The sequence below is a fragment of the Procambarus clarkii genome, unplaced genomic scaffold (genome assembly GCF_040958095.1).
Source record: "Procambarus clarkii isolate CNS0578487 unplaced genomic scaffold, FALCON_Pclarkii_2.0 HiC_scaffold_266, whole genome shotgun sequence".
Lineage (NCBI taxonomy): Eukaryota > Metazoa > Arthropoda > Malacostraca > Decapoda > Cambaridae > Procambarus > Procambarus clarkii.
Window position 1 is genome coordinate 63,715 of NW_027189299.1, and position 26,927 is coordinate 90,641.

A 26,927-nucleotide genomic window follows, 5' to 3' on the forward strand; every position below is an offset into this window, starting at 1 on the left:
ACCTGAGGCTACCTTATGGATTACTGGTGGCCAGGAGATCCACCATCCACCACAACCACCTGAGGCTACCTTATGGATTACTGGTGGCCAGGAGATCCACCATCCACCACAACCACCTGAGGCTACCTTATGGATTAATGGCGGCCAGGAGATCCTTAATTATGATCATTGACCTAAGAAAAGCCTTTGATACTGTTAATCACAACTACCTCTTACTTAAACTCCAGCATTATGGAATCCGAGGCCTTGCCCTTGACTACATCCGATCCTATCTTAGTGACAGACACCAATATGTAACCATCAATGATACAACTTCTTCCACTCTACCAATTACCGTTGGAGTGCCACAGGGCAGCATCTTAGGACCTCTTCTATTTCTTATATACATAAACGATCTGCCTAATGTCTCTAATATTCTCAAACCTATGCTGTTTGCTGACGATACTACTCTTATCAATTCAAACCTCAACCCACATACACTAAATAATGTTGTGAATAATGAATTAAAAAAAGTCCACTTATGGATGTCAACGAACAAACTAACATTAAACATCGAAAAGACTTACTACATCTTATTTGGAAGCAAATCATCATATGCAATTCAGCTACAGATAGACAACATCAACATCAGTAATAAAAATGATGGCAAGTTTCTTGGCCTATTCCTAGACAAGAGACTCAACTTCAGCACCCACATTCAACACATAACTAAGAAAGTCTCTAAGACAGTTGGTATACTCTCCAAAATCAGATATTATGTTCCTAACTCTGCTCTCCTCTCACTATATTATGCACTAATCTACCCCTATCTTAATTATGATATCTGTGCATGGGGGTCTACCACTGCAAACCACCTTAAGCCCATCATCACACAGCAAAAATCTGCTATGAGAATAATAACTAACTCTGCTTTCAGATAACACTCAGCTCCATTGTTTAAATCCCTAAACTTGCTAAATATTAACTCCCTCCACACATTCTCTTGTGTCAACTACATTTACAAAACCCTGTTCTCAAATGCAAACCATGCTCTGAAACTCTCCCTGGACAGATGTAATAGGACCCATTATCACCACACCAGAAATAAATATCTCTTTGATATCCCCAGGGTCAAACTTAATCTGTGTAAACACTCTATGCAAATTAAGGGACCTAGTCTATGGAACTCACTCCCTAGTGAATTGAAAAACTGTAAAACTTTTGCCTTATTTAAAAGCAAAACCAAAAAGTACCTAACTTCATCTTCTTAGTTTCCTACACTGAGCTTTAAATTTGCTCTGTACCTTGTGTTACCCAATCTCCTAATTTTTATGTAATATCAAACAACCTTATCATTGTGTTCATTGCTGTCTTCTTCTATGTGCTAGCCATATGCTGTATTGTGACTACCAATTTTTGTCAACTACCATTCAAGCTGTCATTGCAACCAATCTTATATTGTTTCTGCTGTATTGTGCCTACCAATTTTTTGTCAACTACCATTCAAGCTGTCATTGCAATCAATCTCAGCTACCTATGTGCTTTAATATACTGTACCTACAATTTTCTCTCATCTTTTTTTCTTTTCATGTAATCTGTTATCATTTTTTTGTCTATAATTTTTGCAAGTATTTACCTCCTTAAAATTTTCTTAGATTAAGGACCTGCCCGAAACGCTGCGCGTGCTAGTGGCTTTACAAGACTGTAATTACCATATTTGTATCCTCACATTCCTTATGTACATTCTTGTATATGCATAAATAAATAAATAAATAAATAAATAAATAAATAAATAAATAAATAAATAAATAAATAAATAAATAAACGTCGGCAAAGATCAGTAACCAAAGAAAATGGGAAGAGCGACGTGGCGGGTAAGCGAGCGAGCGAGTGACGTCATCACAACAAAGGTTGCTATAGACGTCTCCACGACTCGTGAAGTTCGCCTGTCTTAAAGACCTGTGTCCACAATACCCGCCAAATTGTCCCTCCCACAGTACTCTCAGGACTCTTATGGCAGTGTAAGTGTGTGGTGAGGCCACACCACTGAAGACATTGAGGATATACCACGAGGGAGAGACAAAACTGTTGATGGAAGCAGTCACTGGCTCCACCTGACCACCTTGTTCCTCGCACTCTCATCATCCTCCGTAAGTACTTGAGTGCATTACCTGCTTGATACCTGGTTGATGGGGTTCTGGGAGTTCTTCTACTTCCCAAGCCCTGCCCGAGGAAAGGCTCGACTTGTGAGAGTTTGGTCCACCAGGCTGTTGCTTGGAGCGGCCCGCAGGGCCACATACCCACCACAGCCCGGCTGATCCGGAACTTCTCTTAGAAAACAGTCCAGTTTTCTCTTGAAGATGTCCACGGTTGTTCCGGCAATATTTCTTATAGTCACTGGGAGAACGTTGAACAACAGTGGACCTCTGATGTTTATACAGCGAAGAGTTAGGGGTGACATGATAGAGGTTTACAAGTGGATGAATGGACACAACAAAGGGGATATTAACAGGGTATGAAAAGTATCAGCACAAGACAGAACACGAAACAATGGGTATAAATTGGATAAATTTAGATTTAGGAAAGACTTGGGTAAATACTGGTTCGGTAACAGGGTTGTTAATTGTTGATTTGTGGAACCAATTACCGCGTAACGTGGTGGAGGTGGGGTCCCACGATTGTTTCAAGCGTGGGTTGGACATGTAAATGAGTGGGATTGGGTGGTTATAGATAGGAGCTCCCTCGTATGGGCCACTAGGCCGTCTGCAGTTGCCTTTGCTCTTATGTTCTTATGTTCTCTGATTGTGCCTATGACATCTCTGCTCTTCACTGGTTCAATCCTGCATTTTCTTCCATATCATTCACTCCAGTACGTTGTTATTTTACTGTGTAGATTTGGGACCTGGCCCTCCAGTATTTTCCATGTGTATATTATTTGGTATCTCTCGTCTCCTTTCTAGAGAATACATTCGGAGAGCTTTGAGACGATCCCAAAAATTTAGGTGTTTTATCTCAACGATGCGTGCCATATATGTTCTCTGTATTCCCTCTATTTCAGCAATCTCTCCTGCTCTGAAAGGGGGAAGTGAGTACTGAGCTTTCTGCTCCACCATTGTCTTACACCCCCAACATACAATTGTTAATAATAAAAATAATAAAAATTAATTTTGGAAAAGTACATACATAGTTGCAGAGTTACAGTACAAACATTCTGTTTGATTTAAAGATAGAGGTAGTACATACAATACCTAAAGTCACTAGTACGCATAGCGTTTCGGGCAAGGTGAGGTGGGGAAAAAAAACACTTACACTAAAACTTAATAGTAATTAAGCTTAAAGTATAATTGCATTGAAAGAAAAAAATAAAAATAATAAAAGATGAAAAAAAGGGGGGAACATGGTAGAAAATAGCCAATATACAAGTTGGTCAACAAACAGCATTTTCAAACAGCATGTGGATTCCATCTCATGTTGGAATAGTGCTCAACGAGGTGGTGGATGACGTGGCCAAACGTGCCACATCAAAACCACAAGTTGACATTGAATGTGAATTCACAATGAGACAAATAAGAAGCAAAATCAGAAATATTCAGGCACAGGCGGGAGTGGAGAGGAGAGAGATAATGTATGAGAGTAGTCAAACCATGCAACACTACATGTATGTCATGTATGTGAGTCAAAACACCCATTTCACTTATGGTAAAAGGAGAAATGCTTGGAGTGACTCTGTGTACATGCGGCTCAGGCTTGGGTACAAATATTACTGGGAATATGGGATAGATCTTCATGATAATGACACGAAGTGTAAGCTATGTGGTATGTTAAGGTCTCACACCCTGGCCCATTATGTTCTTGATTGTCCGTTGATTAATGTATATAGAAACACTGAGATAAGGACTGTTCCTGAACAAATAGCCTGGATGTGTCACAACGGAAAGGTTGATGATATTCTTGAGAGATATAAGAATTTTGCACCAAGATTGTAATATTTTGTTGAATTATCTGCATGTCTCTTGCACATTGTCTATACAGTATACCTAGGTCATAAAAGTATTTGTGTGTACGTCTGATAACATACTCCTTGTGAAGGAGGAAATGTATATGTTTACCTCTCAGAATGTTTGGCAATATGTTTATTTGTGATGTGTGTCTATGTATATATTAACACGTTGTACTGAATGGGGTGAGAATAGCTTGAGCTACCTCCCCAGCAAACACAGAACGTTTGTGGACGTTTTTAAATGGTTCCACAAAGGTAATACTGTAACTTTTGACATAAATACGTATATCTGATGTTCTTAAAACCAAAGGATATAACTAAAAACATATATTCTTGAGACACAGTTTTTTAAGATTTATGTAAAAATTTAAAAATAATAGTGAATGCTATGGTATTATAATGTTTTCATGCTTTATATTTAAGAATAAATAATTTTCAGTCAACATTTAGTTTTTTTTGTTTACTTTCTGTAAAGCTATCCAATTTACGTTCTTATAACATAAATATAACATTTATATGACGTCAGTATAACGTTATTTACACGACATCATTACGTTATTATGATGTTATATTAACGTATAATTCCTGTGTGAAAACCAGAATATATATTGAACTTTATGTTTTAAACCTTGTAAAGTTATCATAAAACTTGGAATAAGACGGTAAGCATGCTTTACTTATGAAAATATACAAACAAATCAACAAAAACATTTTAACATAAAAAACATAAACATAACATAAATTAATTGCATGCATGGGAGTTAACTGGAACTCTGTAATATTGCATACATGAACCTTAAGGTACAAACCCAGTGTATTTACCCATGCAGTTCTTTCCTAAATCTAAATTTTTCCAATTTTTACACTTTGTTTCGAGTTCTGTCTTGTGTTGCTACTTTTAATACCCCATTAATGTCCCCTTTGTTATGTCCATTCATCCCATTGTGCACCTCTACCATATGTCACTCCTAATTCTTTGCTTTTCTAGAGAATGTAATATAAGCTTTGACAATCTTTCTTCATATGACAGGTTAACAGGTAGAACAAAGATTACCATTTATATATGGATAACTATTATAAGTCGGTTTGAATGAGTGAATTGCTGCTTGAAGATAGGTATATACACCTGTGGTACTATCAGATTGCATCGTGGTGAGCCTAAAACCCTTCAGATCCAAGCAAAGGGTAAAATGCCAGCAGATACAATTGCGAACACATTGATACCAAAATGAAAGACATATGACGAGAATTGAGGTAACCAAAGTGAAAAGAGTGTTCACATTACATTGCACTAGAGTGCTCCCGGGTTACTTTCTCTCACTTTCTCTGTTTTGTGCGGATGGTACACCTTGCTTTTGGAGTTTATATGCATTTAAACCTGTAGATAATTCTATTGCTAACACATTGATACCAAAATGAAAGACCTAGGATGACAATTGGGGTGACCAAAATGAAAAGAGTGTATACATTTTATCGCTCTTGTGCGCTCCCTGGTAACACACTCTCGCTTACTCTGTTTGTTGCGGATGGTAAGCCGGGCTTTTGGAGTTTATATGCTTTTAGTCCTGTAGAGAATTCTATTGCGAACACATTGATGCCAAATTGAAAAAACTAGGATGAGAATTGAGGTAACAAAGTTGAAAAGGGTATACACTTTTCAGTATTATCACACTCCCTAATGTAATGAGAGTTGCCTGACGGTGGCTCAGCTTTCTTTTTCTGGTACCCTTGGCCTACATTCATCTTGTCGGCGGGTGGAGCGCGCTGCTGTCTTTGACATTATATGCACATAGTTCTGTTGGGAATTCTATTGCGAACGCATTGATACCAAAATGAAAGACATAGGACGAGAATTAAGGTGACAAAGTTGAAAAGAGTATACACTTTTCAGTATTTCCGCGCACTACCTGGGAATGTCCAAACAAAAATGGAGAGAGTGGAGGGGTAACTTGCCCAAAACGCGAAAGTGTTTGGGGAGATTAACTTTCGTTCAATACTATTATGCAAAAGGAGCCACACATCTATGGTTCATCCAATAAAATCATCAGACTTCTAGATGTTACTACTGCTCGGCTTAGACTCGGTTACAAGTATTTCTGGGAATTCTCATTATCTGCCGATGTAGACCTGACCAAATGTTAACTGTCAACAAAATTATTTGCACACCCCTTCGTCACTATGTGATAGTGAATTCAGAGACAATTCTATAACCAATGTACCAACGATGTGTCAATATTTCATTCAAAATGATCTGGTACCAGAAATTTTAGCCAAATATCCCCAGTTTGCTAACTGTAAGTAGTAACTAAGTGATTGTAACCTATCCACCGCTGCCCACTGGATGGGGAGCGGTGTGCAGGACAAACATATCAATTGTGACACTAGCTCTCCACATATGTCAGTTGCTTAATTTAGAAACTGTACTTGTGATCGATCTCGAACCTATTGTTGATGTGACGACTTATACTGAATTTTGTAACTAGCTCATCAAGATTGTAACTTGCTTAGCTAAATGAATTGTTGGGTTCAGTCCCTGAGCCCATTATGTGCCTCTGCAACCCTTTCCACTACCGCCCACAAGATGGGTATGGGGTGCATAATAAATGAACTAAACTAACTTTAAGGCATCCTGAAAGAAAGCTTGGAGGGCTTGAAAAATTGCAGAACGAAGCCTTGAGGATAATCCTTGGGTGCCTTCGTACCACAAAGATACTTAATATGAGAAAGGAACTTAATATTCCGAGCGTTGTTTATCGTGTTACTGAAAATAACTGTCAAATTGGTATAAAAATGCTTAGGCTAGCTCATCCTAACCCTTGCACAGAAGCCCTCCAGAATTTCTTTATTGAATGTAAACATTGTTTCAAATAGATAAATAAAATTGGAACTGAACTCAGAAAGTATCAGATTTATAATTTGTACCAAGAGAGACAACAATAGCACTTTCCTGCACTGTAGGAAATTACACCCTTTTCAATTTTAATCCCTCCCTTTCCATCAAAGGAGCAAATTAGAGATCAGTCCCAGCTTTGTCTTGAGGCAAAGCTCAACGTCTTAAGCCATATTGATGCTCTGTCCACAGAGCATTCTCTCTCTCAAATCATATACACTGAAGGTTTCCTACAGCGCCCAACGGGTGCAGCTGGAAGTGCAGTTGTCCTGGCAATAGGATATGACTTATATTTTGAGTGGGGAGTCCGTATAAACAACTGGGCCTCTACCCTTCAGACTGAACTATTTGCCTTGCTCCTTGCACTGAAATGTGTACAAGTATCCAAACTTGATACATTAGTTGTAAGTGACTCTTTATCATCCTTAATTGCTCTCAACTCTTTAAGACATAACTGTAACATGCTTGTGTCTGAAGCTAGACACAAATACAATAACAACTTGAGGAACCTTATCATAAACAATAATCTCAACAAAAATCACATAGTTCTCAGAGGTGATTTCAATATTGACCTAGGGCTACAAAATAACCCTCAAGTAGACTGTTTCCTCAACAGCATGAATTCCTGTATGCTCATCCCCGCAATCACCAGGCCCACCCGAGTCACTCAAACATCTGCGACTACCCTGGATCACTGATGGACCAACATAACAGCTCCTCTTACATCAAGTATAATCACTGACAGAACAACTGACCACTATCCTACCTTCCTTGTAGCGAACATGGCCATAACACCACCAGGTAACAAGAAAATTACCTTTAGGTTACAATGTGAAGCGGCAATAGGCAATCTCACAAATGCCCTCCACAATGTAAACTGGGAATCTAAATTTATCAATACACAGGATAATAATTCGTTAACTAGCCTCTTTCCAAAATTTAAAGCCTTTACAATACTTATTGTCCTCTCCTCACCAAGCAAGTAACTGGCAAAAAGGTTAAATAATCCCTGGCTCACTAATGGCATACTTAAAGCAATCGACAAGAAACATGAATATGAAAAAAAAACTTAGGATTGGCCTAGTTGGAAAAGAAGTAGTTAAGAGGTATTCATCAGTGCTTACCAGTATAATAAGAGCAAAGCGTTCCTATTACGAGAATAGATTCAAAGAAGCAAAAGGCAACATAAAAAGCACATGGAGAGCCATCTCTACCATCCTAGGAGCTAAACAACATTCACATAATAAGATAAAAATCTCCAAGGATGGTTATACACCTGCAACAGATCTTGAAACAGCAACTGAATTTAATAGCTTCTTTTCATCGTTTGGTGCTCACCTTGCCCGAAAAATCCCAGAGACTCAGACATATGTTACCACATATCTTTCACGCAGCTATCCAAACTCTCTTCTCCTCTCTCCGGTCAGCCCTACAGATGTTGTGTCCATCATTCACTCGCTAAAAACCAAAGCTGGGAACATTAGTGAAATACCATCGATGGTACACAGGCGTGCCTCCCATGCCCTTGCACCATCCATAGCACTGCTGTTCAACAAATCCCTAGAGTGTCATACCTTCCCTGATATCCTTAAAAAAGCAAGAGTAACGCCAGTTCATAAAGGAGGTAACACGGCAGACATAAATAATTACAGACCCATATCGAATCTACCTATATTATCAAAATTATTTTTTTTTTTTTTACAAACAGCTCTACTCCAATCTTGTAAAATTCAATATACTAAGTCCCTGTCAGTTTGGCTTCCACTCCCAAAAGAGTACCAATGATGCTATTGTTAGTCTGCTTGACTTAATCTTCTCAGCCCTTGACAAAAGTGAGTTTCCAATTGAACTCTTCATCGGCCTGAGAAAGGCCTTTGATACTGTTAACCATAACTACCTCTTACTTAAATTCCACCATTATGGAATCCGTGGCCTTGCCCTAAACTATATCCGATCCTATCTTAGTAACAGACACCAATATGAAGCCATCAATGATATAACCTCTCCCACTCTACCACTTAATTACCGTAAAGGTGCCACAGAGCAGCATCCTAGGACCCTCCTGTTTCTTATATACATCAATGATCTCCCTAATGTCTCTAACATACTTAAACCTATATTGTTGGCTGATGATACTACTCATCTACTCTGACCCCAACCCACTCCTGTTAAATAATGTTGTAAACAATTAATTAAAAAAAGTCTACTTGTGGATGTCAACCAACAAACCTCACACAAAACATAGAAAAGACCTACTATATCTTATTTGGAAACAAATCAACAAATGCAATTCAGCTTCAGATAGATAATGTAAACATTAGCAATAAAAATGATGGAAAGTTTCTTAGCCTATACTTAGACAAGAGACTCAACTTCCGCACCCATATACAACACAACTAAAAAGGTTTCTAAAATAGTTGGTATACTGTTTAAGATCAGATATTATGTACCCTACTCTGCTCTCCTCTCACTCTATTATGCACTTATCTATCCCTATCATTCTTATGGCGTTTGTGCTTGGGGTTCAACCTCTGCAAACTACCTCAAGCCCATCATCATCCAGTAAAAATCTGCTATCAGGACAATAAATAACTCTACCTTCAGACAACACACAGCTCCCTTGTTCAAATCCTTAAACATGCTAAACAAATTCACTCCATACATTCTCCTGTGCAAATTACGTTTATAAAGCCCTTTTTCTAACTGCAAACCCTGTTCTGAAACTCTTCCTGGACAGATGTAATAGAACACATGGCCACGTCCCCACCAGACATAAATACCTGTCCACAAATGTGGTGACCCCACAGATGTTAACAACTACAGACCTATATCAATCCTGCCAAACTTGTCAAAAATTTTTGAAAAACTTATATACAAGCAGCTTTACTCATATCTAGCCAAACTCAATATACTTAGCCCTTGCCAATATGGCTTCAGACCCAAAAAAAGCACTAACGATGCACTTATTAGTATGCTTAACTCGATTCATACAGCTCTTGATAAAAAGGAGCTCCCTGTTGGGTTATTTGTGGACCTGCGTAAAGCTTTTGATACTGTCAACTACCAAAACCTTCTTCTTAAATTACATCATTATGGAGTCAGAGGACACTCCCTACAATACCTCGAGTCCTACCTTACTGACAGGCTCCAATATGTTTCTGTGAATAATACAATTTCTCCCACCCTACCCATCAACATTGGTGTTCCTCAGGGCAGCATACTTGGCCCTCTCCTCTTTCTCATCTACATTAATGACCTTCCAAATGCCTCCCAACACCTCAAACCAATTCTATTTGCTGACGACACAACCTTCATTTACTCCAGTCCTGACCCTCTTGCTCTAAATGCCACAGTAAATACTGAGCTAAATAAAGTCCATCTTTGGCTAACTGCCAACAAACTCACCCTTAACATTGACAAAACCTTCTATATTCTGTTTGGCAATAAATCCTCTAGTCTTATAAATCTCAAAATAAACAATACCCAAATTTGTAACAAATTAGATGGCAAATTCCTTGGCATTCTCATTGACCACAAGCTGAATTTCCAGGGACACATTCTAAATATATCAAAAAAAGTTTCAAAAACTGTGGGCATTCTTTCTAAGATCAGATATTATGTACCACGCCCTGCTCTGGTGACTCTCTATTACTCCCTTATCTATCCTTATCTCAACTATGGTATTTGTGCTTGGGGTTCTACTACCCAAAATCACTTACGTCCTCTAATTACCCAACACAAAGCCGCTATTAGAACAATATCCAACTCTGGCCCCAGACATCACTCGGTACCCCTACTCAAATCTCTTAATATGTTAGATATTAAGTCACTGCACATTCTCTCATGTGTATTATACATATATAAAACGCTAAACTATAATGCCAATCCTGATCTTAAAAGCTTCATAGAAGGTTGTAACAGAACCCATGAGCACCACACCAGAAATAAATACAGTTTTGATATTCCTAGAGTACGTCTTAATCAAACTAGAAATGCTCTGCAAATCAAGGGGCCCAGAATGTGGAATGACCTTCCCAACCATGTTAAAGACTGTACCTCTCTCAACCAGTTTAAGATAAAAACTAAACACTACCTAATAAATTCCCTGTAATCTACCTCACTCCTCTATTGTCAACCCATGTCTGTTATTTTCTTTTTTTTCTTTTTTTTTAATCAACACTGTTTGTCAACCTATTGTATTTGTGCTGCTTTTTCAGTCATGTTCCCCCTTTTTTTTTATCTTTATTTGTATTTGTTCTCAACATCTTTTATTCTTTATGCTCAATTAGTATTAAGTTCTAGATATTAATGTTTTTCTTGCCCGAAACGCATTGCGTAATAGTGGCTTTAGGCATTGTATGTACTAGCTCTATCTATATATCAATCCATTAATGTAACATCACTTGTATGTATATACCTTACCTGAATAAACATCTGAATCTGAATCTGAAATATCTCTTTGATATCCCCAGAGTCAAACTTAATCTATGTAAACACTCTATGTAAATAAAGGGACCTAGTCTATGGAACTCACTCCCTTATAATGATTTGAAAAGCTGTCCAACTTCTGCCATATTCAAAAATAAAACCAAAAAGTACCTGTAGTACTTTTTAAGTACGAGGGAGTAATGCGCAAAGCGTCCCTCACCTGTGACGTCACAGCGTCCCCTGACGCCATATCAACACATCGGCCATTTTGTCGTCAGTTCAGTCATGGCGAGGACTAACCCTTCATGCAAACTGCACCTACTATCAAGAAGAAGAAGATTTTGTGTTCCACCGATAGTATTATCGTAAGTAAGCACTTATATTTTATATTTTATTAAATTAATTGATTCTATTTTTCTGTAATAAAGGTCCAAAGGGTTGTTAAGGAACAAGGGTGTAGCGATACCGACGCTCAGTGCGCTCAACTCACACCAAAGTATCACCTGTGTAGCTTCTGTAATTAGTGTTAATTAGTTATGCTATAAGATAATGAAGCGAGTATAAGATTAACTCGCTACAAGGGTACTGTGTTGGGAGGTGAGGGCTGTTACTGGTGTCTGTGGGGATGTGAGGACTTGTACCAACCACTATCACCACCAGTACCTTGTCTTGCATCCTGCTTAGTATTCCTATTGAGATATGAAGTATTATTGCATTCATATAATTATTCATTCATTGTCATTACTATTTTTATGGGCTATGTTCTGTTACCCTAATGCTTTTTACCCCTGGGCATGTCCATTTACTCTCCAGCCCTTCACAAGCCACTGCTGCACCCCCTCCATGCCCATACTTACTGTGCTTATTCTTACAGGACTGCACTGCATTATGTGGTGCTCACTGCCTGGACACCTTGATACATGCATTATAGGGTTCTGGTAGTTGTTCTACTCACCAAGCCCTTCCAAGGCCAGGCTTGACATGTGAGAGCTTGGTCCAACAGGCTGTTGCTTGGACAGGCCCCTCAGGCCCACATATCCACCACCGCCTTGTTTGTCCGGCACTTCAAAATCAAATGTTTATTTACGTAAGGTACATACATATTTTTAGGTAAGGTACTCTTTATTTGGGTAAATTTATCTTCGTAGTATTTAGCTTTGGCTCGTCTAATTATCTTGGATAGCAATAACGAGTAATTCTTTGAGAATTCTTTGGAGACAATTCCTAACCTATACTTCTCCCAACCTATACTTCTTCTCAAGGTCATCTTCACTTCTTGAAGATGTTCAGGTTTTCTCTTGAAGATGTCGACGGTTGTTCCAGCAATACTGTATTTCTTTTATTGCTGAAAACCTGTTTTCAGCCATAAAAAAATAATCCTGAATCCAGAAAAAAATCCCTTTTGTATCGTCTGGAAATTTTCAAATATTGCTGATCAAACCTGAGTCTAAATTATTTGTATATATTATGAATTACAGAGGTCCCAGGACAGGGTTTTTAGGCACTCCACTTACATTTTCCCACTCTGACTTAACCCCCATTTATACAAACTCAGTCTTATCTTTTAGCTAATAATTTATTGTACACACCATACTCAGCCTGTGTAGGGTAGTTTATTGTGCATGTGTAGTATATATATTTGTGTAGTATATTTGGTATATTTAATGCCTCTAACCTCTCCTCATAGTTCTTGTCCTTCAGTTCTGGGAGCCCCTTAGTAGCATGTCTTTGCACCTTTTCCAGTTTATGTGCTTCTTAAGATATGGGCACCATACAACCGCTGCATATTCCAACTTTGGTCTAACAAAAGTCGTGAACAATTTCTTGAGTATTTCGCCATCCATGCATTTAAAAGCTCTGAATATTATCCTTTACCTGCAATTGGTTGTTGCTGTATTTATAGAATATGATTTGTTCTACTTTACATTTGTTTGTTCCTTTTTTTCAAAATTTCTTTCTGCCTCTCTCCTCACTGCCGTGTAGTTGTTTCTCTTTGTATTACTGGTATGTTTGGGGGTTTGGCCTCTTCGTATATTGATTCCATTTTTGTGTCTTTTGGTCTCTGTCCGTCTTGAAATTTCAGTTGAACAAATCCTGTTTCCTAGTTCTGCATCTTTGTTTTGGTATAAATGTTTTTGTTCCTTTATCATATATTTCACAAAATTGACATACTGTGCATTAATTCATCTCAATTACTTCCTTTCCTAACAGCAAGCCTTTCCAGTAAAATTCTTTGAATTCTTTTCTGACTTCTGGCCTAATGTTTGTTTTATCCTAGTGTGTATGATGCCTAGCGTGTGTCTGGTGCCTGTTGTGTTAAACCGAAGATAAATGCATAAGTATAGGTCAGTAATTTCTCCAGCTTTGAAAGGGGCTTTCATTATGCAGCAGTATTCCACTCTAGAGAGCACTAGCGTCTTGAAAACTATCATCATCGGTATAGCATCTCTAGTGTGAAAAGTTCTTGTTATCTATCCTGTCATTTTTCTTGCAGTTGTGACGGCTACTTTATTGTGTTCTTTAAATGTAAGGCCTTCTGACATCAGTACACCCAAATCCTTTACGTTGCTTTTCCGTTCAATGTTATGATTTGACTGAGTTTTGTAAGTGGTTTCCGTTTTTATATTTTTTATTTTTTCCGTAGCGCATGAGCTGAAACTTATGTTCGTTAATCACCATGTTATTTTCTGTAGCCCATAGAAAGACCTGATTTACATCTGACTGGAGGTTCGCCGTGTCCTCTATGTTGCCAACTCTCGTGAAGATTCTAGTGTCATCTGCAAAGGATGATCAAGTACTATAGGTTGTGTCCTTGTCTATGTCCGATATGTGGATGAGAAAAAGTATTGGAGCAAGCACAGTACGCTTGGGGACTGAGCTCTTTACGGTTGATGGTCCAGATTTTATTTTGTTGACTACTACACATTGGGTTCTATTAGTCAGGAAGTTGTATATCCATCTGCCTATTTTTCCGGTAATTCCTTTTGAACGCATTTTATGTGCAATAACACAATGGTCACATTTGTCAAAGGCTTTTTTTTGTCAAAGCGTTTTGTTTGTCTTCCATGGCATCTAGTGCCATGTCAGAGTGGTCCAGCAACTGTGATAGGCAAGAGCGCCCTGTTCTGAAACCATGTTGTCTGGGGTTATGGAGATGCTGTGATTCCATGTATTTTGTGATCTTACTTCTTAGCATTCTCTCAAAGATTTTTATGATGTGCGATGTTAGTGCTATCGGTCTGTAGTTTTTTGCCTCTGCCTTATTTCCTCCTTTATGGGGCGGTGCTATCTCTGCTGTTTTTAGTATGTCAGGGACAATGCCAGTATCTTGGCTTTGTCTCCAAAGAATGTGAAGGGCCTGCGATAACGTTTTTTACAGTTCTTGATGAATATAGAGTTCCAAGAGTCAGGGCCTGGTGCAGAGTGCATAGGCATACTGTCTATGGCTTCTTCAAAATCCAGTGGGGATAGGATCACATCTGATTTATGATTTGATGTTGGTATCATATCCATGAAAAATTCATTTGGGTTATCAATCAGATGGATGGAGAGCTACACTCGTGGGGTCCCATTTTCCCAGCACTCTTTGTCATATAATGCTTTGAAACTTTTGACGGTTTTGGCCTCCACCACCTTCTCACCTAACTTGTTCCAACCGTTTACCATTCTGTTTGCAAAAGTGAATTGTCTTACATTTCTTCGGCATCTTTGTTTAGTTCGTTTAAATCTATAACCTCTTGTTCTTGAAATTCCAGGTCTCGGGAAATCTTCCCTATCAAGTTTATCAATTCCTGTTACTGTTTTGTACGTAGTGATCATATCTCCTCTTTTCCTTCTGTCTTCTAGTTTGGAATATTTAATGCCTCTAATGTCTCCTCATAAATCCTGCCCTTCAGTTTTGGTATGAATGTTTGTGTGCCTTCATCGTATATTTTGCAAAATATGGAATACATCTCATTTACTTTACTTTAAGAATATGGTTCGATCAATTAAAAACCCTCTTGTTCAAATTGCAAAGAGACTGAAAGAGATGCAGCATACTCAATGGATTATATATTAGTGATTATTATTAGGATTATATATTAGTGAATCATATTAGTGATTCAATTATTATGGTCATAAAACAATAAACAAATAGTTTTGGTGTTATTACACTCTATTCACAGGTTATATATAAGTATCTGCATGTTTTGTTCACCATTACAAACCACTAAGTTGGTTTGATTTTTGTTGAGATTGTTATTTATGATAAGATTCCTTACGTTATCTGAGAATGAAGCTATGTTGGTATTGGGAAATCTATAGATGGCACTTATAGTCAAGGAGGATTTAAGGGATTTACTGGAGAACTTGGCAAAGGTATATTCACAATAGTCGTCTCTATTACTAATGAGACTATTGCAGATGAAGGTATCTTTGTAAGATATTGCTATGCCACCTCCTTTTTTTATTAGGCCTGCAGTTGTGAATGGCTTTATTATCAGCCAAGTTGTAGCATACAACATAGCATATATATGTATATGGCATACATATATATATATACATATATATATATATATATATATATATATAAATATATATATATATATATATATATATATATATATGCGAACAAGCCTGAATGGTCCCCAGGACTATATGCGAATGAAAACTCACACCCCAGAAGTGACTCGAACCCATACTCCCAGAAGCAACGCAGCTGGTAACTACAGGGCGCCTTAATCCACTTGACCATCACGGCCATCGGCCGTGATGGTCAAGTGGATTAAGGCGCCCTGTAGTTACCAGCTGCGTTGCTTCTGGGAGTATGGGTTCGAGTCACTTCTGGGGTGTGAGTTTTCATTCATATATATATATATATATATATATATATATATATATATATATATATATATATATATATATATATATATATATATATATATATATATATATATATATATATATATATAGTTCTTGTTTTTGTAGAAATGCCAATTTCTTCTTTTGCCCTTCCAGACTGTATAGTGACCACAGGCCGTTTGTTCATATCTTCATTATTCTTCGAACTGTGGTTGCACAATCAGACCCACGTACACTGGTTAAAAGCATCACCTAAAAGCAACAACAAAAATGTAGTACACTGACGAATTTTGAATATATATATATATATATATATATATATATATATATATATATATATATATATATATATATATATATATATATATATATATATATATATATATATATATATATATATATATATATATATATATATATATATATATATATATATATATATTCAAAATTCGTCAGTGTACTACATTTTTGTTGTTGCTTTTAGGTGATGCTTTTAACCAGTGTACGTGGGTCTGATTGTGCAACCACAGTTCGAAGAATAATGAAGATATGAACAAACGGCCTGTGGTCACTATACAGTCTGGAAGGGCAAAAGAAGAAATTGGCATTTCTACAAAAACAAGAACTATATAATGTTATTTTAAGTAAGTAACCAAAAAATTAAATAATTTTTTTAAAGTTTAAAATTCACTTAAAAATTTAAATTTTAAGTTAAAAAATTTTAACCAAAAAACTTAATATTTTTCATATTTGGAACCATTCCATAATATTTTCCCAAGCATAAATGATTATATTTCTATCACTTGCTCTTAAGATTGTTTCATTTAATAGAGGTTGGGCATATTTGTTCTCTGCTGCTAATAGAACTGACTGACTTAGCTAAAGGAAAATGTAAACTTAATTGGTTTATCCATTACAGTATTTTGCAGTTTATTTCATGATCCTGTGCTTAATACTTGCATAAATAGTAGATTACAAAATGCATTTTTATATCATTAGTATTGAATAATAATAATGCAAATAATTGACTTATAAATGATGTACAATTAATTGGTAGGTGATATTATATTATTAATATTTTTTCATTCCTGCAAAGCCTTAACAAAGCCATTAACATGTTAATATAAACTTGATCACCTTCCACTTATTTTCTCATGTGCTACCTACATGTACAAAACCTTATTCCTAAATGCATATTTTGTTCTGAAACTTGTCCTTTATATGTTGTGTATCACCATCTCTGGAGAGTTTTATCTGATTGATGTATAAATTACTTTTAATTTTACAGAATATTATTGTTATACTGAATTTATTATTATATAAATAACTTAATTTTACAGAATCATCTATCAACGCACATCCACAAGTTGAGGAGGAGGATGTGACCTTCCAGATTTCTCAAGTACTGAAACATGAACCAAACAGGCCTGGTGGATCTAGGTACAAGGTAAAATAATTTAATTTTTTTTTGTTTTTTTGTTTACTAATTGTCCGATATATATATATATATATATATATATATATATATATATATATATATATATATATATATATATATATATATATATATATATATATATATATATACATACATACATACATACATACATACATATATATATATATATATATATATATATATATATATATATATATATATATATATATAAATATATATATAATGTGTCGTACCTAGTAGCCAGAACGCACATCTCAGCCTACTATGCAAGGTCCGATTTGCCTAATAAGCCAAGTTTTCATGAATTAATGTTTTTTCGACTACCTAACCTAACATTTTCAGCTACCTAACCTAACCTATAAAGATAGGTTAGGTTCGGTCATATATCTCTATTAATTTTAACTCCAATAAAAAAAGAATTGACCTCATACATAATGAAATGGATAGCTTTATCATTTCGTAAGAAAAAAAATAGAGAAAATATATTAATTCATGAAAACTTGGCTTATTAGGCAAATCGGGCCTTGCATAGTAGGCTGAAAAGTGCGTTCTGGCTACTAGGTACGACATATATATATATATATATATATATATATATATATATATATATATATATATATATATGTGTGTGTGTGTGTGTGTGTGTGTGTGTGTGTGTGTGTGTAATTACCTAAGTGTAGTTACAGGATGAGACCGTCTTCCCAGCACTCTTTGTCATATAACGCTTTGAAACTACTGACAGTCTTGGCCTCCACCACCTTCTCACCTAACTTGTTCCAACCGTCTACCACTATTTGCGAAAGTGAATTTTCTTATATTTCTTTAGCATCTGTGTTAAGCTAGTTTCAATCTATGACCTCCTGTTCTTGAAGTTCCAAGTCTCAGGAAATCTTCCCTGTCGATTTTATCAATTCCTGTTACTATTTTGTATGTAGTGATCATATCACCTCTTTCTTCTGTCTTTTAGTTTTGGCATATTTAATGCCTCTAACGTCTCCTTGTAGCTCTTGCCCTTCAGTTCTGGGAGCCACTTAGTATCATGTCTTTGCACCTTTTCCAGTTTGTTGATGTGCTTCTTAAGATATGGGCCAACTTCTGTTGTTGGGCACCACACAACAGCTGCATATTCTAGCTTTGGCGTAACAAAAGTCATGAACAATTTCTTTAGTATATCACCATCCATGTATTTAAACGCAATTCTAAAGTTAGAAAGCGTAGCATAGGCTCCTCGCACAATATTCTTTATGTGGTCCTCAGGTGATAGTTTTCTATCTAGAACCACCCCTAGATCTCTTTCTTTATCAGAATTCTTTAAAGATTTCTCACATAATGTATAGGTTGTGTGGGGTCTATGTTCTGTTCCACATTCCATAACATGGCATTTATTAACATTAAATTCCATTTGCCAAGTGGTGCTCCATATACTTATTTTATCCAGGTTTTCTTGAAGGGCATGACAATCATCTAAATTTCTTATCCTTCCTATTATCTTAGCATCATCAGCAAACATGTTCATGTAATTCTGTATACCAACTGGTAGATCATTTATGTAGACAATAAACATCACTGGTGCAAGAACTGAACCCTGTGGTACTCCACTTGTGACATTTCTCCAGTCCGATACATTGCCTCTGATTACTGCCCTCATTTTTCTATCAGTCAGAAAATTTTTCATCCATATTAGAAGCTTACCTGTCACCCCTCCAATATTTTCCAGTTTCCAGAACAACCTCTCTATGTGGAACTGTCGAATGCCTTTTTTAGGTCCAGATAGATGCAGTCAACCCAACCATCTCTTTCCTGTAATATATCTGTTGCTCGATCATAGAAACTGAGTAAATTCGATACACAGGATCTTCCAAATCGAAAACCATACTGTCTGTCTGAAATTATATCATTTCTCTCCAGGTGTTCTACCCATTTAGTTTTAATTATTTTTTCCAATATTCCAATTCCAATTTTTTCCAATAATGTGTGTGTGTGTATGTATATTTGTGTTGTTGAATATGACCGAAAGTCATAGTCTTTCTGCCCCTCTCCTTACTGCTATTGTTGTTTCTCGCATCTTTGTATTGCTTGTATGTTTGGGCAATTTTTCCCCTTTTCCTAGTTCTGCATCTCTGCTTTAGTATAAATTTTGTTGTGCCATTATCATATATTTCACAAAACTTGACATACATCTCATTTACTTCATGTCCTAACAGCAAGTGTTTGTCAAATTCCTTAAGGAAATATCTGAGTTCCCCATAATGACCTCTCCACAAGTCAGGTTTTTCAACTGCTTCAAGCTCATTTTCTTCCAGATTATAATGCATTGCATACTTTATTCCCAAAAAGACATGGTCACTTTTACCCAAGTGACCATGTCACTTGGGTAAAAGGAGGGAGGTACTGAAAGGAGGAAAAGGGAGGTACCAAAGGAGGGAGGTACTGAATGATAAATATATCTTTCTCTTTCCTGGTAAATATAATATCCAGCATGGAGGGAACATCCCCTTCCCTCATCCTCGTAGCTTGTTTAACATGTAGAAACATGAATGTTTACAGGGTGAGGTTTACGAAATTATATATATATATATATATATATATATATATATATATAATTGGTCTCTGGTCTATATATATATATATATATTTATATATATACATTATACATATATATACATATATGTATATATATACATATAAGTTTGTGTGTGTGTAATTTATATAAATAAATAATTAAATATTAATTTTGTTAATATCTTTTCAGGGAAAACTTGCAAGTACAATTCGTATACAAGAGGGGCAACAAGAGCCAGAGGATGTCTACTAAGAAAATATATAAGTCTTTATCCTCACACTCTTGATATATGGTCTTCTCTGGTCTCTTTATTTTCTCTCCTCACAAATGTCCCTTTTTTTATTTCTTTTACGTTTCTCTCCTGTTTTTCTTGTCTTTTAATCTCTCCTTTCCTCCTCTCTTCTAACACCTCTCGTTTCCTGTCTCTTCTAGCTTCTCTCTTCCTTTACTTTTTATATTTGTGGTATTCATTTATGTCATTTTTATCTTGTATATTTTTCTTGTATCTTTTTCTTATCTTGTGTTTCTCTTCCCCTTCTCTTCAATGATTTCTCATTTCTCTCCTCTCTCTGTTGTTTCTGTTCTGTCTTCTCTCTCCTTGCCTTAATTTTGTTCTGTCTCCTCTTTTGTTGTGTGTGTGTCTTTCTGTCTCTGTCTGTCTGTCTCTCTCTTTCTCTCTCTCTCTCTGGCTCTCTTGCTCTCTCTCTCTGGCTCTCTCTCTCTCTCTCTCTCTCTCGCTCTCTCTCGCTCTCTCTCGCTCTCTCTCTGGCTCTCTTGCTCTCTCTCTCTCTCTGGCTCTCTCTCTCTCTCTCTGGCTCTCTCTCTCTCTCTCTGGCTCTCTCTCTCTCTCTCTGGCTCTCTCTCTCTCTCTCTGGCTCTCTCTCTCTCTCTGGCTCTCTCTCTCTCTCTCTCTCTCTCTGGCTCTCTCTCTCTCTCTCTGGCTCTCTCTCTCTCTCTGGCTCTCTCTCTCTCTCTGGCTCTCTCTCTCTCTCTGGCTCTCTCTCTCTCTCTGGCTCTCTCTCTCTCTCTCTGGCTCTCTCTCTCTCTCTCTCTCTCTCTCTCTGGCTCTCTCTCTCTCTGGCTCTCTCTCTCTCTGGCTCTCTCTGGCTCTGGCTCTATCTCACTCTGGCTCTGGATCGCTCTCTCTCTCTCTGGCTCTGGCTCTCTCTCTCTCTGGCTCTCTCTTTCTCTCTGGCTCTGGCTCTCTCGCTCTCTCTGGCTCTCTCTCTCTCTCTGGCTCTGTCTCTCTCTGGCTCTCTGGCTCTCTCGCTCTCTCTGGCTCTTTCGCTCTCTCTGGCTCTCTTTCTCTCTGGCTCTCGCTCTCTCTGGCTCTCTCTCTCTCTGGCTCTCTCTCTCTCTCTCTGGCTCTCTCTCACTCTCTGGCTCTCTCTCTCTCTCTGGCTCTCTCTGACTCTCTCTCTGGCTCACGCTCTCTCTCTCTCAGGCTTTTATTTCTCTGGCTCTGTGGCGCTCTCTCTCTGGCTCTCGCTCTCTCTCTCTGGCTCTCATATTTCATTTGATTTAAAAATGTCTGAGATTTTTTACTTAATCTAAGTTATATTGCATGGTGCTAATATGAATATTATACATGACTGTTTTTTCTTTTCTTTCTCTTTCTCCCTTTCTTTCTTTCTCTTTCTTTCCTTCTCTCTCTTTTTCTTTCTCTTTCTACATGAATATTATACTTGACTGTGTTTACATTCACTTGTAGATTTTTATTTTTAGTTAATTAGTCCTAAACTTTTGATTAATAGATTTTTATTATTAGTCATAGAAAAACTATAGTGTTATATGTATACTCGGAAAATTTTACTTGTTTTAGTTTTAAGTAACAATAACTGCTTGTAACGTCAGACTGATCTCAGCATGACATGAATCACAGGCTGCTTGATCACAAAATCTATTGTGTTCACATATTGCATATATAGATTTTTATAGATTTTTAAATTTTTACTTTTATATTCTGTTATAGATATAGTCTATATATTTCGAGCTATTACATATATTTTGTTGTATTACTCATTCTTAATTAAATAAATATAATATTTTAATTATCTTTTTGTACCCTATTTATTTGTAATTTACACATACATATATAGGATGTCCATTTCTATCTCAGATATTTCTTCTTTCTTTCTCTCCCTTTCTATTTCAGATATGAATTACAAAATTATTATACCCTAATTTACCCTAAATGTTTTAATGTAGGTAATTAAAAGATCATAAAAAAGTTTTTAGAAATGTTAATTATTTACGTTCTAAGGTTGTATATAAAAGTTCTCAAAAAACCTTTTCTAAACGTAATTATAAACGTGCTGAAAACAATGAAATGTCGTTTTTAGGATGTTTTAAAAACATGAAAATGTTTGCTGGGTCATCCCTTTGTGTGTATTTTACCTCAATAAACTTATTTCAATTTCAATTCAATTTCAACAGCATTTTTTTTTTCTTCAACAATAATGTTGGGGTATGGAAATAGGACTATGGAATTGTTGGAGGTGTAGATGTAGGCCATTAGAATTGTTGGGGTAAATTATATGCCAATGGCATTGTTGGGGTGTGGACATTGGCCTATCGAATAATGATAACTTTTATAATAATAATAATAATGAGAAATACCACTGGGACTGTGTAGTGTTGCAAACCCATGACCAAGGCATTGCCAGCTGCATACTCTACTACTGTACCACCACTGACTTTCTTACAATTGGATTTCTACTGATATCACAGGAAGTCTGTGATATCCTGATATCACAGTCCTGAAGCCAGTTCAAGTTTTATGTAAGACCCCAAGCACTCAGGTGAAGGATAAAGTACTGTAGTTCAACACTGTATGCACAACTTCAGATACACAGAAAATCACACTAAGGTGATATACATCAATGAACAATCCACTGAGGCTGTGAGGTGATGCAAACATTGCAGGTTTGCATCATCTCACAGCCCGAGGGAATTTTCTCATTGATGTATATCACTTTAGTGTGATTTTTTGTGTAAATAATAATAATAATATTATTATTTATTCAAAAGATTGTGTGTACCAAGAACATAAAAATATTGTTCAATTGAAGGGACAGAAGTTACACATACTAATGAAGCCACTATTACGCAAAGCGTTTCGGGCAAAATTAATAATAATATAGAAATTTTTGAATTAAAGTTGTGACGGGATAAAACACTTAATACTATTAGCGAAGTAAGCTAACAAAATGAGAATGTTCAAGGAAAATAAAAAATGAATACAAGGAAGGTGATACTTAAGGATGACAAGCATAGACTATTACATTATGGAGTCAGTAGTTCTAGCAACAGTACAGTAGTTTATTTACATTAATTATAGAATGAAAATACAAGGTGTAATTTAGAAAAGCAAGTGAACTATTCCTCATAACATTTTCTTTGAACATATCAGAACATAGAGTAACATACTATAATTTAAGGTTAATGGGGGCCAACAGTTTCAAATAACCAAGATCATAAAGGACACGAGTAAACACTTTATCAAAGAAATGCATGAAATTAGATGACATTAAATGTAGATAGTAAATGTAGAAATTAAATGTGTGTACTCGCTTGAATGAACTATATGGGGCATAGCAGATTCATTCCAGTGTGGAATTCATTCCATCCGTTCGGCCCCAGCAACCCCCTCCCCCCCCCCCCCAAAAAAAAAAATACAATCACGTTATTGCATATGCCAGTACACATTTGCCTTATGAAAAATTTAAATAATAAAGAATTTGTATTGCAATGAAATAAAATGATATTGCACGATACAGTACTGTACTTACCCTACCAGTTGAGTTGTGTAGTGCAAACTTTGTTAGCCTTAATATCCTGAGAGTGCCACACATATGAATATAAATTGTTTAAAGAACAGTAACTTTTCTAACAAATGTACATTATACACTACAGTCTGTACATAAAGTACAGACCACTAGAATCACACTACTGCAGTACACTTATATCATATAAACTACACTTTGTACATTTAATGTCATTAGAACTGTGCTGTACAGCTCAATTGGTACTCCCAGGTAAGTTATGGCTAGTGCTGGGTGCTGGTCTAGTGGCCTGGGCATCCTCGGAAGGTGAGTCCTTGCTAGTGCTGGGTGCTGGTCCAGTTGCCTGAGCATCCTCAGCAGGTGAGTCCTTGCTAGTGCAGGGTGCTGGTTCTGTAGGCCTACTGTGAAACCATACCAAAAGCTTTTGAATCTTAGTTTGTTTCTTTGTTGTGAGCTTCATTATAATATCTTTCATGTCCTTTAGGTGCAGGTAATAATCTGTCAGCTCTTCATTATCAGTTACAGCAACCAAATCAAGCAGATCATTAACCTTTTGCAATGATGCAGCATATGGAATAGATAACACACTATCATCTTCCTCTTCCACATCCTCATCATTATTACCAATAACACACTGGATAATCTCATTCTCAGTTAATTCACCATAACCTGGATCATCAGCATCATTATTTAACCACTCATTCACATCAGAAAGTTGCAAATCTTCCTCACCTGCATCTCTGAATGTCTCAAAAATCACATTATCAAAGCCCTCAAAATCATAGTCATCTTCGTCTTTATTCTAACCAGGTACTGGACTCAGAATTTTATTCCATGCATTCTTTTATGTGGTGACCTTCAACTCGCTCCATTCCTTGGCCTAGTTGTAAATTGCATCTTTAATTGAATATTTCTTGAAGTTTTCTAGTGTTCTACTAGCCTTCTTAGCCTTATTAGGTATCTCGTCTTCCTCAGAGAGCAGAACTTCCATAATATCTGAATTCATAGCTCTTTTATAAAGCCTTTGAGAGCATAGATAACTCCTAATCCATGGGCTGTATTACAGATGTAGTGTTTGGTGGTAAAGCCATACATGTTATTTTGCCATCAGGCGATGTTAATTTAATAATGGGGTGAGCTGGGGCATTATCAATCAACAACATTGCCTTTACCTCAGCAGGATGAATTCTGCACATCCTGCAGAATTCATCCTGCAGAATTCATATCTGCTGCTTTTTTACTTCTTTACAAAAGTGATTCTGGAACCAATCCTCAAAAGTAATCTGTGTGAACCAGGCATTTTTTGTGTTGTAGTAGATGACAGGTAGTCTGTTCATGCAGTTTTTCAATGCTCTGAGGTTGGCAGATTTCCCAACAATTGCGTACTTTGTTCGGTGACTGCCATCTGCGTTACAGCACAATAATGCTGAAATTCTTTCCTTCTTTACCTTGCAACCAGGAATATTCTCCTCAAGCCTGAAGGCCAAAGTGTTTCTTTGAAGGCATTTCCAGTTAAAGCCTGTTACATCTGCATTGTACACGTAAAACCAGCTTAGATTATTAGATATAATGTGCTGAAAAAGTTTATGCTTATATGCATTAGCACTTCCAACATCTGCACTTAATGCATCGCCACAATTTTTCTTGTTAATGATGCCATACCTCTCTTTAAATCGACATACTTATTCAATACAAGCCTTGAAATTGTCTATGTTTAACTTTACAGCAAGTCTTTCAGCTACATTTCTAATAGAATCAACTCAAACAGGAATTCCTTTTGCACGATGCTGTGTAAACCATTTAAATACAGATGAGTCTAAATCCATATACTTAGCAGGTTTCATTGTTTTCCTGTTGCCTATTGCTTGAGTTTGAGCAAAGAATTTCTTAATATTATCCTTCTGCTTTTTTATATCACAAATTGTAGCTTTACCGATGTTGAATTCTTGGGCGAGTTGAGTGACAGAGTATCCACGCTCTGCTTTCTCTGTCAAGTCAACTTTCTGATCAATTGACAAATGTTTTCTCTTTTGTTTTATACCTTCAATACCATGAATGCTGCTCTGAGACATCTTGACAGATTAAATGAGTTCAAACAGTAAAAATTGTTCAAATTTATCACAAAAATCCTTCGCACGTGAACCCGATGTTTTTACCCCAGGAAGAGGAGAAGCACATGGTGCCAGCCATCTCATCCTGGTCCAACGCGTTGACATGACCTGTGCTTATTTTATAGGCATACTCAAAATTTGATGTACTTATTGACTGTTACAAATTGTTTTATTTAAAATATTATTGTTATAATTAGAGGAATATTGTTAGTTTTAAGTTTTATGCATTTTATACAGTACAGTTCTGTATTAACCCTTAAGCTGTGCATGGCATACATATACGACAGGACCTGATGGCAAAGTTCAATTTCTCAAATTTGCTCTAATGCTTTCCAGTTTTTTGTGCATACTAGCAAATCCTGCAACTTTGTCTAAATGATCACAAACGTAACTTGAAAAATAAGAAAATAAAAAATAATTACTGTATAAAATTGAATATTGAATACTTCAGATTTTGAGATCAGCTGCAAAAATATAAACTATCACCAATTGTTCATTTGGTGTTATTATGCTCTCAGAATAGTATATGATCTTCATTTTCATAGATTTAGAATATATGTTTTCAGTGTAATTTACTGTAAAAAAATCGTCAATGTGGCATTTGAAATATGCGCCAAATTTAGAAAAAAATTGATAACTACAAACGTTTAAGGTTTGTGAAAAATCCATTCTAATAGGATTGTAGAACAGACAACTGTGCACATTATTTGTAACAATTGTGAGAATCAGTCCGGGCGGTGGTGGATATGTGGGCCTGCGGGCTGCTACAAGCAACAGCCTGGTGTATCAAACGTTCACAAGTCAAGCCTGGCCTCAGGCTGGGCTTAGGGGAGTAGAAGAACTCCCAGAACCCCATCAACCAAGTATCAG

At 36.6% G+C, this 26,927-nt stretch overlaps 1 protein-coding gene and 1 long non-coding RNA gene across 3 annotated transcripts in view; one reads left to right on the forward strand and one right to left on the reverse strand.

Annotated features, from left to right (window-relative positions):
* Window positions 1–26,927, reverse strand: part of LOC138361226 (uncharacterized) — a 230,992-nt gene that overhangs the window by 25,296 nt on the left and 178,769 nt on the right. The window lies entirely within an intron of this gene.
* Window positions 1,335–26,927, forward strand: part of LOC138361225 (tripartite motif containing 13-like) — a 100,325-nt gene continuing 74,732 nt past the window's right edge. For both annotated transcript variants that reach the window (XR_011226851.1, XM_069320642.1), the window contains exon 1: window positions 1,335–2,129. The gene's annotated coding sequence lies outside the window, so the exon portion shown is untranslated. The remainder of the gene's footprint in view (window positions 2,130–26,927) is intronic.